Source organism: Rhinolophus hipposideros (assembly GCF_964194185.1).
Source record: "Rhinolophus hipposideros genome assembly, chromosome: 9".
NCBI classification, from domain to species: Eukaryota; Metazoa; Chordata; class Mammalia; order Chiroptera; family Rhinolophidae; genus Rhinolophus; species Rhinolophus hipposideros.
Genome location: NC_138055.1, coordinates 3,039,247 through 3,054,645, shown reverse-complemented (window position 1 = coordinate 3,054,645; position 15,399 = coordinate 3,039,247). Strand labels below are relative to the sequence as shown.

At 46.1% G+C, this 15,399-nt stretch overlaps 1 protein-coding gene across 12 annotated transcripts in view; it reads left to right on the top strand.

Moving 5' to 3' along the window:
• The first annotated feature begins 175 nt into the window (after positions 1-175).
• PPARA (peroxisome proliferator activated receptor alpha) overlaps positions 176-15,399 on the top strand; it is a 66,014-nt gene continuing 50,790 nt past the window's right edge. For 3 of the 12 annotated variants that reach the window (XR_013994043.1, XM_081060309.1, XM_081060307.1), the window contains exons 1-2: positions 277-408; positions 1,438-1,590. The gene's annotated coding sequence lies outside the window, so the exon portion shown is untranslated. Of the gene's footprint in view, positions 409-509; positions 895-1,437; positions 1,591-15,399 lie in introns of those variants that run through there. The other 9 variants (XR_013994044.1, XM_081060310.1, XM_081060308.1 and 6 more) reach the window with 6 other exon arrangements.

Here is a 15,399-nt window from a genome sequence, read left to right as displayed (position 1 = left end):
GCCTAGTGCGGCCACGCCCCTGGCCCACGGGCAGCCAATGGGGTGCCGCCACCCGGGGGTGTGTCCCGCCCGGGGCCGCGGCTGGGGGCTCGGGGGCGGGCCCAGAGGTGTGGCGTGGGGGCGGAGTCGGGGTCCAAGTGGGGGCCCCGGGGCGGGGCTTCCGGGCGGGCCACCCGCGCCAGCCGCCGGCGCTGCCCGGCCGGGCGGGGAGGCCGAGGGGCGGCGCGTGCCGCGGGGGTGCGGCTGGCACGGGCGAGGCAGGCGGCGCCGGGCATGGGCAGGGGACGCGGCGGCCCCACGGCGGGGGCAGCGGGCGGCGGGGCCGGAGGCGGCCGCTAGCGCCCGGCCCGGTGCCGCCTCCCTGGCGCGTTCGCCCGACGGACCGGCAGGCGGCGGACCCGGCCCCAGGTGCCCGGGTGCGGGTGGGCGCGCGCGAGGTTCCACGGTCCCGGCCTCCGCACCCAGGGACCCAGAGCGGCCGCGGACGGGGGAGGGGCCGGGCCGGCGGCGCATGCGCGGGACCGGGGGCGCGGGCCGAGGGCGCTCGCCGTGGCTGGTGCGGAGGAACCTGGGGCGCAGGGGCCGCCCCCTGCTCCGCCTCCCTCCCCGCACGGGGGCCTGCCCGGAGCCCCGGCCTCCGCGGCTGTCGCCGGGGGCTGTGTGGAGGTCGAGGCCGGGACCTCCGAGACACTGGTCCTCGGGTTGTTTCGCGGGAGGGAAGGCCCACCAGGCGGGACGGGGGCGCGCCCTCCCCACAGCGCGGTCGAGTTTGGGCGTCACCGACCGGGGAGCGTTTCCCGAGATTCCCGGGGTTCCCGAGGCTAGGTCTCCCGAGGCCCCAACAGACTGACCCTCAGGGCCGCGCGCGGTCCGGCGGGAGAAGCTCACTGGCGGGTTAGTTCACAGCCACGGGACACCTTTGAGGAACTGCCTCACTTTGCGCCCGGACACGGGCTGGAGACCCACATGGGCCGGGCGAGGCGAGCAAAGGGCCGGCTCCGCCGCGCGACGCCCACCCGAGTCCTGGGCCCCGCGGGTCCGGCGCGGGCTGCCGGCGCCCAGGTCTCCCCGAGGCCGCGGCCGCTCGGCCCCAGGCGTGCGAGGTGCTGGCGAAAGTCCGGAGGGTCGGTTCTGCCCCACGCCCACCCAAGACTAACAGGGGACAAGTACACGCCCGTGTGCACCTCGCCTTTTTGAGTTTAAAGGAGTGACGGCGTGCCCCAAATGTCAAGGTTCTTTCTGAGCAAAGCCCACGGTTGTATAATGGCTTGGGTTTCGCGGGCGCTCCGGGACCTTCGGGGCTGCGCGCCCACCCCAACCCCAGCCACTCCTCCCCAAACCAGAGGGTCCTGGGGGGGCACAGGGTTTTCCTGGTCGCGACCCTGTCCCACCATTCCCTTTGAAGAAATGGGGTCACGGTGACTTTCCTCTTCCAAGGTGGTGGAGAGCTGGGGAGGATCCAGAGGACACATCGTAATCATTTCCTCCTTTACCTTCTCACTGCCAAGGCCGCAGTTAAAGGCCCTGCCTCCTCCGTGAAGTAACAGTTTGTGGCAAGACACGCTCAGAACCAAGACGCTGTCATTACAGGTAAATGGAAGGTTTGATTTACTCGTGTTTCCAGACCGAAAATGGTTAAATGGTTACTTCCGTTGCCCTACAGACTAGCCATTTGAGGGTTAATTATTACTTTGTGATGCAACGTTGGATATATTTTTGGTGCTTTGAAAGTAAGATAAATGTGGGTAGATTCCCTTTTAAGTTCTGAAAACTTGCCCCTGTCAGTTTCTCTAGGAACTTCATTTCTTTATGGCAGGCTGGTTCCATGTAATTGAAAACTAGATAATATAACAGAAATGGTAGTACTTCACAGACGCGGCCAAGAGCAGCATGCCAGCTTTAGCTGCTTTTATTCGAATTTGAATAACAAGCAGACGGCTTGCTGAGATAGTAGTAGCTCAGGTCTAGACCTGCCATCACCTAGGACAGGGAGGCCTGGAGAAGTGGCGGATGGTACAGATTTCATGGTCACTGCGCATGAGGGGCCACACGGAGAGGCTGACAAAATTCTATACAACTTTGAAGCAAAAGCAATTTAATTGATGGTAGGAAAAATGACTTTCTCTCTTTGTTTATCTCTTAGACATATAAGAATCATTCCATAATCATAAAATAGTTCTTTTTACTAGCTCATGTTTGTCAAACCTGTAAACTGCTTTTTAAACATGGTGTGTGTGTGTGTGTGTGTGAGAATGACAGAAGAGAGAAAAAACGTGTTTTTTCTATATAAGCTGTTTTGTAATCTGCTTTAACTATTAGGTTATGACAAATCTTTTCCTGTGCGTAAATTTGTGTTTGATTATTTTCAGTGTCTATATAATATTCCATTGTGTTTAGATACATTAAGTATCTAGCCAATCCATATATAAATATATATGGATAGAGAAATAGATACCGTATTTTGCTGTGTATAATGCACACGTTTTTGGCCCAAACTTTTAGGGAAAAAAATCGTTTTAATTTTTTAGTTCAAATTTTTATTTGTTTACATTTAGGTACTTGTTTTTGTATTATAAAGGAATTTTAGCATTTATTTTTTAACATACTGTGGTACAAGAAATTTTATGTAACAAATAATTACAAAACACAAGAACAGATATAACGTACAAGAAATTTTATGTACAGGTAACAAATTTACAATATTTATGCATCACAGAAGGCCAAGAACTCTTCGTTGTTGCAAGTTTGTCATAAGTTCAACAAAATCGTATTCCAGGGTATTATTTTGCATATGGATATTGTTATTGATTTCTAGAGTTACACTTTTAGCTTATAAGCATAAATGAAAGAATTAAAAACATATAGATAGGGAATTAGTACTACCCATGTGTAATACACATCCTTATTTTTCCCTTACAAATTTGGGCAAAAAAAATATGCATTATACATGGCAAAATGCGATATATATGTAATTCATTCACTCTGTAAATATTTATGGAGTAGCTGCTTTGGGCTGTTGTGTTCAGTATTGACTGAATATGACAACCATAAATCGCTCATGAAGGTGATTTTAATACCAGAATATAAAAAAGACACTTAAAGATTGTCCTTACCATCTTAAAAGATAAAACTGGGGTGTCGAGGGGGAATTTGCTTTTGCCATAACATCTTACTATTTAAATATTCTTTTTCTGGCATGCTGTCTGTGAGCATCTATATTTTGATTATAATTATTCTTTAATCTTTTTGAAAAATTTTAATGAAAATGTCTCTTTGCTTAGTGTACACAGATTTTAAACACGCCAAATCCTCTTCTCTCTTTTTTCCCTCTCTCACAGCCTCTGCATGTGAGGATATATTCTTAGTGGCAAATGGAACAGGGGTCTTAACTTGCAGGTGGCCATCGTCTTCGTGTTGGACGTTTGCACTGCTTTGTTGTCTTGCAGTTTGAGGATGTGACCTGGATAATTCCTGCTTTCTTGGAATTTGAGGGCCTCTGTTTATATTTTTGTTTTTGGCGGCTTGGTATACAGTCAGGCTTTTAAATGTTTTCATAGATATTTCAAATAAAGGCAGTTTCTGTCTGTAGGCGAGACATTTGCTGTCTGTTATTTCTGCCTTATAAATTACACAGAACAAGCTAGCTCACCTCTAAGGCCATGTGGTCAGGGAAAATTAGGCAAATAATTTTTATTTCCAACTTGGTGTTAAGATAGTTTTAAAGTAAGAACTTAACGGGAAAAGCCCTAGATGTCCAGTGGACTATATTTAAAAGAACTTGTTTCTTCTTCCAAGTATTTCTGTCCCTTGCAGGCACTGTGAGTCTTACGGATAGGAACATTTGCATGTGAATTTTCCGGCCTGTTCTGTGGATAACAGACATAATCAGTCCGATTTGCTCTGGAGGTGTGTTCGTTCTTTGCTTCTAGAGTACTTAATTACTTACCGTTGTGTAGGAGTGATTTCCTGGTGACTGGAAGAGTTTATGCACTTTAAAAAGTAAAGAATTTATTCCTTACTCTGTAAGACCTAGTATAGTTCTTTTTGTGGTTGAGCCGCATCTGGTTTGAGGTCATCATACACTTCAAGAAAAAGTGTTCGGAAATTTTGGTTTGTATCAGAGAGGTAGCTTGATATGGTAGGAAGGGGGTATAGGTCATTCACCATGAGACTGGGATTCCCATCCCGTAGCTGCTGCCTGCTGGGCCTGGGGGGCAGGCGGGGGGGCCTTTGTCCGCCTCTCTAAACTGCTGTTCTCATCAGAAAACCCTCTCTGAAGGCTTGGGAGGCTCAAAAGTCATGCTTTACATGAACATTCTTTGTACAATGTGCAGGAACCTGGGGCAGCCCAGGAGGTGTCTTAAAGACGAAGAAGCCACGCCCTAAGTGTCTGCCTCTCTCAGCCACATAAGACACCTTGGTGACTTTTGCCCTGACCACTTTATAACTTCTCAAAGGCTTTCAGAAAGAAACACACCTTCCCCCAGACACACTTTTTTTTTTTCTTTCATGTTTGGCTCGGTAAACAAGAATTCTATAGCAGTAAGAACAAATCGGTCATGAGTGGTGTGTGTCTTGGTGGTGACACATTTGGCATGAGCCCTTCCTCGGGTGTCTCTCGTATCGCTGGGCCCTGCAGAGGATCGTTCCTCATCCTTGGAGGGTCTGCAGACACAGGTGCGGTCAGGTCGTCTGGACTTGGACACGACTTCGTTGGGCCCGTCCGAAGGTGCCGCCAGCATCACGGTGCCTTGTGGGTCGAATTGTCTCCACCGAGTCAAACTTGCTGAGAGCAGAACGCATCTTATTCCTTTCTGCCCCGCTGGCCCTACAGGCTGAGTAGGTACTTAGAAATGTTCATTGAACAAATAAGTGAGGAACAGAACTCAATTCAACCAGTATTTGTTGATAGGCCTCCGTTTTCTACAGTTCTCAAAGGGGGGGTGGCAGCAGGTGGTTCGGGGGTACCTAGAAGTACAGCCTGCCCTCTGCAATAGGATGACCCCTGGGCCTTCTGTAGCTTCTTCATCCCTCAGAGAGCGAGAGTGCATTCCTCCATCAGGGGGGCTGTGCCAGCTGTCCCTATGCAGCCCCCAGTGCATGGGTGTTGTACAGGTGATGGTCGCAGTTGACAGATTCCTTTGATAATTATCACTAATACTGCATTAAAGAGACATTTGATGAGATGGCTTGAGAATCTAATGAAATAAAATGTTCTTTCTTTCTGCAAACTCACGGATTCAAATTGCCAACAGCAGACTCAGTAGGAAAGGGGTATGTTGTAGCCTCTGTGAGTTGGGAAGTGCTTCTATTTAACAGAGCAAGGGTCCTGCTGACAGTCCAACTGTGGAGATAAAATATACACAGAGAAATTAAAACGCACTGATTAAATCGCTCTGTGTTGCAGTCACTCATCTGACTGCTTTTATTTTACTCTGTTTTAAGAGATTTGCAAATAGAGTGTATGGTGGTTTCTATTCCAATTGTTTTACACTGTTTGCTGAGACCACAAGTAAACCTCTGAAAAAGCATCACTTTGAAAAAGTTAGGAAGGCAAATTCAGAGTGACTACTTGTCTCCAAGGTTATGAAGCTTCCAATGAATGATTTGAAATTATAGTTAAGTAAACAGTATCTCGTAGTTCCCCCCCTTTTTTTTTTCCATTTTTAAGAGTGAGTGTGGCCCCAAGTTTTCTTGCAGCCATTTGTAACTGAATACTTCTGTGGTTATGTGATAACCACACCGAGGTGACAAATTGCCAAGCTCTAGTGAAAGAGACCAGGTTATTTAGAGGTTGACATGTGGATATGTCCCTCTCTGAAATACTCCACGTAGTTGTCAGCCTTGCATGAGTAGTGAAATACATATTTGCAGTTAAGCAATACAGCTTATAAAAACAGAGTTGCAGAATCAAGTGACAGTCAAATCTTGATTATCTGAAAGCAAGGTTTTTTTATTACCTGTATGTTAAATGGGATGGTGTATTTTTTACCAGAATTTTTAGAAGCATTTTCAGGCAGCTTTCTTTTTTGGCAAAGTTGACATTTTGTAGGCTGCCAACACAATGAGCATATTTCCCTCTATCTAAGTTTATGAGTAAATTTGATCAATTCGAGACTGTAATCTCATTTAAGTTCATTTTATGGGACAGCTTGTTAACTGGCTTAGTGTCTTAGTAAGTGTCCACTCACTTTCTATTTCTGTTTTTCTGTCTTCTCATTGGGCATGGGATTCATGTGAATGATGTTTAAAAGGGAAATTGTTCTGAGAAATTTGAAATCTGTTTTAAATTGAATCATCCCTCGGTGTGTGGAAGTTACTTACAGTAGAAACAAACGGCAGTATTTGATGTGTTTACATTCTAGGATTTTAGTATTGCGAGGGGAGGGTTTACTTGAGTATTCTGATCGCCTTTCTTTCCACTGTGACAAACATGACAGAGTCTGTCGCCAGGTCGAGGCAGGGGAGTTTCGGCTCCCACCCTGTCCCTGCAGAGAAGTTGGGCCACAGCAGGCGGGCTAGGGTGCAGAGAAGTTCAGAAAGCTACCTCCGTTCTCTCCGTTCCTTGGAAAAACTCGCTCGTGAAGAGCATTTTCCAGAAAGGAAGATATTCTGTTGCTATAGTTCTCATCATAAAAATAAACCTAGTCCATTATATTCAGCAGGGAGTCCTGGAAGAGACAGCAGATTTTTTTTTTTTTTAAGTTCAATTGTGCGACTATGTTGACAGTGAAAGCTTAGTGGGAGTGAGAGCCTAAGAGGAAGGTTGTGACAGGAAGAGGCATGAAGAAGAGAAAGCTCTCAGAGGCTTTAGAAGCTGCTTTTCCTTGAGAGAAAAGACCAGCACAAACAGGTTAAAAGAACTTGTGTGACAAGTGATAACAAGAGAAGTGGGGGTGGAAATGTTTATGCCTAGAGTGGAGAAAGAAGGTTCTAGAACTGGCAAGAAGGTAGGGCAAAGGTGTGCGCACTCTCCAGTGGGGGCAGGAGTTCTGAAAGAGACGGAGAGTCCATGGGTGGCGGGTCAAGGGCTGCCCACCCACCGCTGGAGCAGCTGGAACACCCGAGACTGTCCCAGCCAACCATGGCTGCTGTGTTGAAGCAAAAGAGGAAGGTTAGCACCCCCGGCTGAGGGTGACAGCGGATGGTGACCAAGCAGTAGGTGGAAAGCGGGAGTCATTCTTTCAAAGTCCTGGGCTTTTTGTGTGAATTTAGAGTGCAGGATATCAATATAAGATGAGAAAAACATTGTATTTTTCTTTCACTCTGGAAACTGAAAATTATTGACTTTTGTCCTGCTCTATTCTCTTTACTTAGATGAGTCTAACAAAGTTACCGTTTAGTGTGTAGGTCAGAAGTCTAAGTTAAGGTGAATATTTAACCACATTCAAGGACGACCGGTAATCTTTAATATGAATAGAGGCGCAAGACTTCAGAGAAAGAAGCATCTAGAAGGGAAATAAAAGCAGCTATATCCGTGGACTGACAGGCGCCCAATACCTAGGAAGCACTTAGTTACTCTGCTTGGAACGAATGGATTTAAATGTGGGCTTTCTGAGTAGGATAAACCATTTTCTTGATAGGCGTTTCAGAAAGATAAATGCCCAATTACAACTGGCACAACCTCTGAGAATGAAACGTCTGCAAGAGGAGAACAAGCAATTAAACGGAGAACTCAGAAAAGGAATTCATTTTATGAGGTGAAAGGATGAAATTCCAGTCTAAGGCATGAACACACCCATCCACCTCATATTCTAAGTCAGCTGCCGTCGTCATGTCCACACACGCGAAGTGAAATGGCCCAGGGACCGCTGTCTGATGGTGCGTGCACCTTCCCCAGGGCCCGGCGGGCTTTCCCTCTCCCTGTGCCTGCCTGAAATCTCTACGGTGGCCTGGACCCTGCCAGCCTTGCCCCCTCCCTAGAGGCCCCTGCCCTTGGTCTCTGTTGTCATGACCTCAGGCCCTCTATCCACCAGCCTTTCTGATGTCACCCCAACCCTCTTGGACACTCAGACTCTGAAGGTTTGGTTTTGAGTCGCCCTGTCTTCCTCCTTGTCCAGGAAGTGGCCTCCGCTGGGGCCACAGAAACAGGACAAGTGCCGGGTCCTGCCCGCTGCTTAGCAGCTCAGCCTGGAAGGGGCCGCTCATCTGGCCTGTGCCTCAATTTCCTCATCTGCAAGTGGGAAGCATGCTAGTGCTTTCCATGGGTGGTTGTGCCGCACACAGGACACTATAGCTGTTCCTTTGTTTTTGTTCACGCTCAGCCTTAACACAGACTCATCCACCCTCACTGGCCGGCGTCTGTGGTGCGTGGGAAGGCACGACCCTGACTCTTGGGGGCCGCCATCCTTTCTACACTGGCCATTTCCAGTTCCTGTCGCACACCTAGGACACTCCCTGACCCTCAGCCACCTCCCCATCCCCATGAGATCTCTACTTTTGAGATCGCAGCCTAAAATTAGTTTCTCAGGGAAGTCTTCCTGACCTTCCTGCCCAGGCCGACCTCTGATGCGAACACTTACCACCCTCGGTGCTTTTCCTCCAAAACACGCATGTATGATGTGTTCATTTACGTGGCAGCTGGATAAAGATCCCTCTCTCCATGAGTCGCAGACCCCTGGAGGTCGGAGGTCAGAGGTTGGAAGCCATAGCTGCCTTATTCACCATTATCTCTGAGTATGCAGCCAGCAGGAGCTACAGGAGTGGCTTCGTGAGCCTGTGGCTTCCCCTAGCCCCACTCTGAGATTCCTTTGAGGCTTAATCAAATGCCACCTCCTTCATGAAGCCTTCCTTGATTCTCCCCCAAACTAGATGCAGGAATTTTGTCCTTCAGAGAACCCTCTGGCAGTTTGGATCTCTGTTATTGAACACAGTCTGCCTTTACTGTGGCAGTTGTCCATTGAATATTTCAGTCATTTCTTCTGGAGCTCATTCATTAGTCAACAGATCTTTACTGAGTTCCTGCTGTGTGCCAGGCAGTGTTCTGGGTGCTGCGGAAAGCAGCAGGTGCAGTCCCCTGCTTGTGGAAAGCTCTGTACTACAGCTCTGAGCTGAGGATAGATAATAGTGTCGCTGCGTGGGGCAGGAGCCAACTTAGAGAGGAGGTGGGTGAGGGCAGGTGGGTGTTCTCCCTGCAGCACCATGCGGCACAGAGGCCTGAGCAGCGTTTTAACAGCGATCTGAATACGTGGCTCCATTCATACTTGTCTTTAAATACAGAATTTCCCTTCACTAAAAGGACTGAGTTGGTAGACAGGAAAGAATGCATACAAGTTATCCAGGAAATTTCAGAACCCAGTTTAGTTCTGATGATTATCTTAAGGGCATTCAATGCTCAAGTGAAATCCTTTTGACCCACTTAGGTCAGCAGCATGGAGTCATAGGTGAAGGTGAACTGTACTCACATACCCCGTGAGCTGCCTTCAGGAAGCAGGGTACATGCACGAGGAGTGAGCGCGGGTGCCTTCTCTTTGTGTGGTGGTTCCAGCCTTGAAAGCAGATAGGCCCTCCAAGTAGTGAGTCTCTCCTGGTCACATAAGCATGACAATTGCTGCCGGAAAGGCCAGCTTGAAGGGACAGGAGCTGCTCGTGTGCGCCCCTGTCTTGACACTGCTTTGACACAGGTGAAAGGTGAATTCTAACCCGGCCAAAGGCAAGCAAGCCCCTTTCCTAAGGTAATAGACAAGAACAGTGGTGTCAGGGCCCTCGCGGGCAGGCTTGCTCTGTGGCCGGGCTGTGGGGAGGGAGGCAGCTGTATCCCTCGGGGCCCCGTGAGCCAGTCCCCCGCTGCCCTCTGTGGGCGTGGTGATGTGTTGGGCCGCCTTCCAATGCCAGACTCACCTCCCTCCATTAGGCTGCCTAAAAAGCGGGCAATGGGGATGGGGTTGAGGTGTTTGTTTAAGTCAAGTTGATTGAGGGATAATTTACATACAGTAAAAGTCATCCTTTTTTACATGTACAATTCTGTGAGTTTTGAACGCCATCTGTGGTCCCTGTTTCCATGCCAGTTGTTGCTGGAGGTGCCACGTTCCTTTGCTCGTGGCCTCTTGGTCATCAAACCAGCAATGTGGGCAGAGTCGTTGCCTCGCTCTGAATCTCTGACCGACCTCTGCGTCATTGCAGCCAGAGACAGTTCTCGCTTTTAAGGGCTCACTTGATTCGATTGGGCCCGCCTGGCTAATCCAGGCTAGTCTCCCCTTCCAGGGTCTTCACCTGTGTCAGTCTCCTGGGGCAGCTGTAACAATGCCCCACGACCTGGGGGCTTTAAACAATAGGAATGTATCCTTTGGCCTCCTGGAGGCAGGAGTCTGAAGTCAAGGTGTCGGCAGGGCCCGCTCCCTCTGAGTCTGGGGGACCCTTGCCTACCTCCTCTTAACTTCTGCTGGTGGCTGTCAACCCTTGGTGTGCTTTGGCCTGTAGAAGCATCACTCCAGTCCCCTGCCTCTGTCATCACATGGTTCTCCGTGCGTGTCTGTGTGTGTGTCCGTGTCCGAATTTCCCCTTCTTATAAGGACACCAGTCATATTGGATTTGGGCCCACCCTACTCCAGTATGACCTCCTCCTCACTAATTACATCTGCAGAGATTCTATTTCAATAGATCCCATTCCAAACTCTTGGAGGGTAGGACGTGGACATATCTTCCGGGGCCGGGAGGGGACACAAACAACCCATAGCGGTATCCTAACCACACCTGCAGAGCCCTTTTGCCGTGCCACGTCACATATCCATGGGCTCCTGGAGTGGAGCGTGGACCATTATTTGGCCCCACCCCATAGTCCTGCCCTCATGGAACTCACAGTCCCCTGGCAGCTAACACCTGCTCCACAAGTTGGGGGCACTGAGGCCACAGTGTGTCCTTTCTGTATTGGAGTGTGGGTGACCTGTTAGGGCACATCTGTAGTATCAGAGATAAGAGTTGTGACCAGAGTTGCCTGGTGCATTGGGCAGCTAAGGGAGGGCTGCTAACCAAAACCTTGCACGGGTGGTGAGAATTTTAGGGGAGTGACATGTGCGAAACAGCCCAGTAAGAGCAGAGCCTGGCAGCACCTTCCTCCCCCTCCATGAGGCTGGTTGGTGCCAAGGGGAAACACTCGCGTTGTGGCTGGTGAGGGTGCAAGCCATGGAGAAGGCTGGGGTACAGGGAGGTCGTGGGGCCCCGTGGGATCCTCCCAGCTTCAAGTCTCCATTTATATGGAGGAAGGATATCATAAGTGCTCGTTCCCCTCCATGGGGAGGCCTTCTCTGCCCCCCTTATAATGGCAGCCCTCCCCCGTTCCTGTCTCCAGCTAACACAGTGTGTGCTACAATTGTTGGTTCTTTTCTGTCTCCCTCCCTAGGACGGCAGATCCAGGGGTCAGGACAGAGGGATATTTGTGTTTTCTTCACTCCTGGACCCAATGTGGCTACAACCTAGCCTAGTTTAGAAAATCTGTCGAATGAACGAGCCTTCCTTTCCACTTACTGATCTGTGTCTTTGCACGTGTTGAAAAGAGGACAGTTTTTCTGTTCTGACTGTTGTTGGCATTGTATTAGAAAGTTGTTATTTGAGTATTAGGTATTGCCTGGATATGAGGAAAACCTTAAAGGATAGTTATGAAAACCTTAAGAAAATGCAGTTGCTTTCCTATATTTCAGTCTGTGGATCTGTTGAAGAGTACAGAAATGCTTCTTTGGAGGGAGTAAAAAATAAGGAGAAGCATAACCATTTCAAAGTGCAGAGCTCAAAAATATTCATGACTATTCATGCTTTAAACATGTTAAGATAGGGAGCCCCATTTCTGGTAACAGCTTAGTAGTTTGGAAGTGAACTTGAAAAGGTTGGAAAGCATTTTCAAACGTACGTATGCCCAGGCACTGGAGAGCTCACCAGATAGTGAACAGTCACCAGGCTGAGGTCTCCAGAAGTGGAAATATGACATTTGGTGCCATTTTGTTCCTGGGGTGTTGTCCAATTTATGGACAAAGCAGTTAAGAACCTAAGTAGCACTCTGTGAGTCAAGATTTGGGATATAAAGCCTCTAAGAAAGGGCACACCCTGGTAAACATTTCAAACTTTGAGTTGGAACCCCAAAAAGCTGCCCCCTAGGAATATAGGTGACTAGGAATGGATCAGTTGCTCAAGGATTGAAGCCCATTTCTAACATCTCAGACCTTGAGGTGGTAGTAAGGTGATCCCAGATTGCTGGGACTTCCAATGCCTGGTAGAAACCAATGCATTTCTCTGGAGGAACAAAGCATCACTTTATTTCTAAGAACAATTTTTCAAATACAGGCAGTCCTCACTGTGCTCCATTCTATTATCCACAAATTTGAATTACCAAATTTGAATTACCAAATTTGAGTTAAATAATAAAACCGGTCCCCAACAACGTGACTCACATTTTAGTTACTGTGGCACATTAACTGTGAGGGGTTGCAGAAAGTACCATCTGTGCTGCCAGCAATCCAGTCCACAAATCACTACATAGATAACAGATGTGTATAAGCATCAGTGACCAATCCTGTCACTCCTTTCAGAGTTGGTCTGTGATTGGTCCGTGTGCATGTCATTCACTTCACACACAGCAAAATGTGCAGTGTTACTTCTGTCTTCCAATAAAAAACCTATGTGATAGTTCAGAAGAATAGGTAAGTGAAAGAGGAATTGGCTAACAGAGATGAAAGTGTGGCAAGTAAGTGACGAATGATAACGATGAAAGTAAAATTAGAATCAAACATAAATGGAGTCATAGAAAAATTTGCTGCCATGTGGGAAACTCTAGACAGGCAGCCAGAGGAAGTGAGTACAGGCAACTTATCAACAAAAACGAGGAAAGTGATTGCGATGGAAAAGCTAAAGGTGTCCTAGGGGAAATGATCTCAGCAAAACACTTCACAGTAAAGGAATGCTCTAAGATATGTCATGACATTGAAAGTACAAAGGATAAAATGCTGGAAGCTGATCCAAACTTAGAAAGGACTATGACAATTTGCTAACACATAGAAAAGGGGTTCACTTTGTATGGTAAGTTATTCGATGAGGAGAAGGCAAGGACAGTTCAACCTGCTCTTGAAAAGTTTCTTACAAGAAAAGAAAGCACTTTAATTTTCAGTGTTTCTAATGTTTTAAATACAGCTTACTAAATAGATACTAGTTTTACTGTATTTTTTATTTTCCTTTTTATTTACAACGATAATGAGTTTTTAATGTTTTGACAAAAATTTTTAAAGGTCGTGAATAGTTATGATTTAGCCATTGATTAGTAAAATCATTTTGCATGATTTCTGCTTTGCACAATACTTTTTATGGTTTGGCACTTCCATGCACATCAAGACTGTACAGTAATGGCAAACAACAAAACCAACCAACCATATGAGAAGAGGAGACTTCATGAACCAGTAGAAATAATAGGTGATAGAAACAGACCCCCAGGACTCTTAAGTATGAGACTTGTAAAACACAAACTTTAAAATAAGCTTGCTTACTATATTTAAGAAGATGATAATATAAGATTGGGAATTGTGGTAAAGCACTAGAAATTGTATTTTTAAAAAGGACATTGATTTGAAAAATCCAGTAGTAATGATAAAACTAAAAAATACAAGAACCAAAATTACATATTCTGTAGATGGATATCACAGCAGAGTAGATACAACTCATGAGCGAATTGATGAATTATAACAAATCAGGAGATAATATCTAAAATGGTGCACAGAGAGACAATGGAGTGCAATACAAATACAGAGCATATAGTGAAGAATTCTACATACATGTGATTGGAATCCTAGGAGGATGCGGGGGCGGGCAGAAGCAATATATGAAGAGATAGTGGCTGAAGTTTTTCCAACACAGGCAAAAAATATCAAATCACAAATTCAAGAATCCTAAAGAACTACTAGCAGAATTAAAAGCCAACAAAAATTATATGTGGACACACTGGTGAAAAAAGCAACGACCAAGAGATAGTCTTTAAAGAAGCTCAAGATAAAAACCAAAACAACAAAAGCCATTCTTTGCAAAGGAGCAACAATTCAGAGAGAATTTCTCAACTGAAACAATGGAAGACAGAAGACGAGGCCAGGACATCGTCAGTGTGCAGAAAGTTGGGTTTCTTCTGGGAATGCAAGGTTAGTTTAACTTTTAAAAAGTAATGAAGCATCAAAAAAATAGGAAATGCTTAGGGATAAGATGAATGAGACCTGCACAGTGAAATCTGCGAAACGTTGCTGAGAGACGATTTAAAAGACCCAAAGAAATGGCAAGTTTACCATGCTCTTGAATCAGCAGACTCGGTATCATTAAGATGGCAATTCTTCACAAAATGGCTTATAAACTCAAAGCAGTCAAGATCGAATCTGAGCATGCTTATTTGTAGAATTTGACGAGCTGGTTCTAAAATTATATGGAACTGCGGAGGAACTCGCGTGGCTAAAACAACTCTGAAAAAAACACAGTCAGAATACTTGGACTACCTGGTTTCAAGAATTGTTACAGAACTACAGTAATCAAGATAGTATAGTTCTGGTATGAAAACAAACAGGTGACAAGGGTAGAAGAGCAAGCCTAGAAATAGACTCAGTGTTTATGGTCAGTTGCTTTTCAACAAAGTGAGAAGTCATTTCAGTGGGAAAAGATAATCTTTTCAACAAATAGTCATATGCAAAACAATGAACCGCAACCCTCCTCTCACACCATATTAAAAGAAAACAATGAACTTGAAATGGGTCATAGACCTAATGGTAAGAGTTAAAATTATAAAACTTCCAGAAGAAAACACAGAAGAAATCTTAGTGATTTGGGGTTTGGCAAAGATTTCTTATATGTGATTCAAAAGGCATAAACTATACAAGAAAATAAATTGGGCTTCATCCAAATTATAAACTTTTGCTCATCAAAAGACATTTAAGAAATGAAAAGGCAGGCCACAGGCTTGAAGAAAATATTTGCAAACATATGTCTGACAAAGGACTTGTATCTGGAATATATAAACTCAACAAAGAGCATTGGAAGGCAAGTAAGCACATGAAAAGATGTTCAACATCATTAGTCATTAGGAAAATGCAAATTAGTAGCAGTAGATAGCACTGTTATTAGAGAGAGATCACTACATAGCAACCAGAATGGCTAAAACTTAAAAAACTGACCAAGTATGGCTGAAGATGTGGAAAAGGAGGAACTCTCGCACACCTATGACGGGAACATAAAACTTTGGAAAACATTTTGGTAAATAATATCACTGACATTATTATCAAAAGTATCATGTACCTGAAAGAAACCAAACTGAAAAGTCTACACACTCACTGTATGATTCCAACTCTATCACATTCTGGAAAAGACAAAACTCTAGAGACAGTAAAAAGATCAGTGGTTGTCAGGGGTTGGGGGAGGGATGAACAAGCAGAGTGCAGAGGGTTTTTA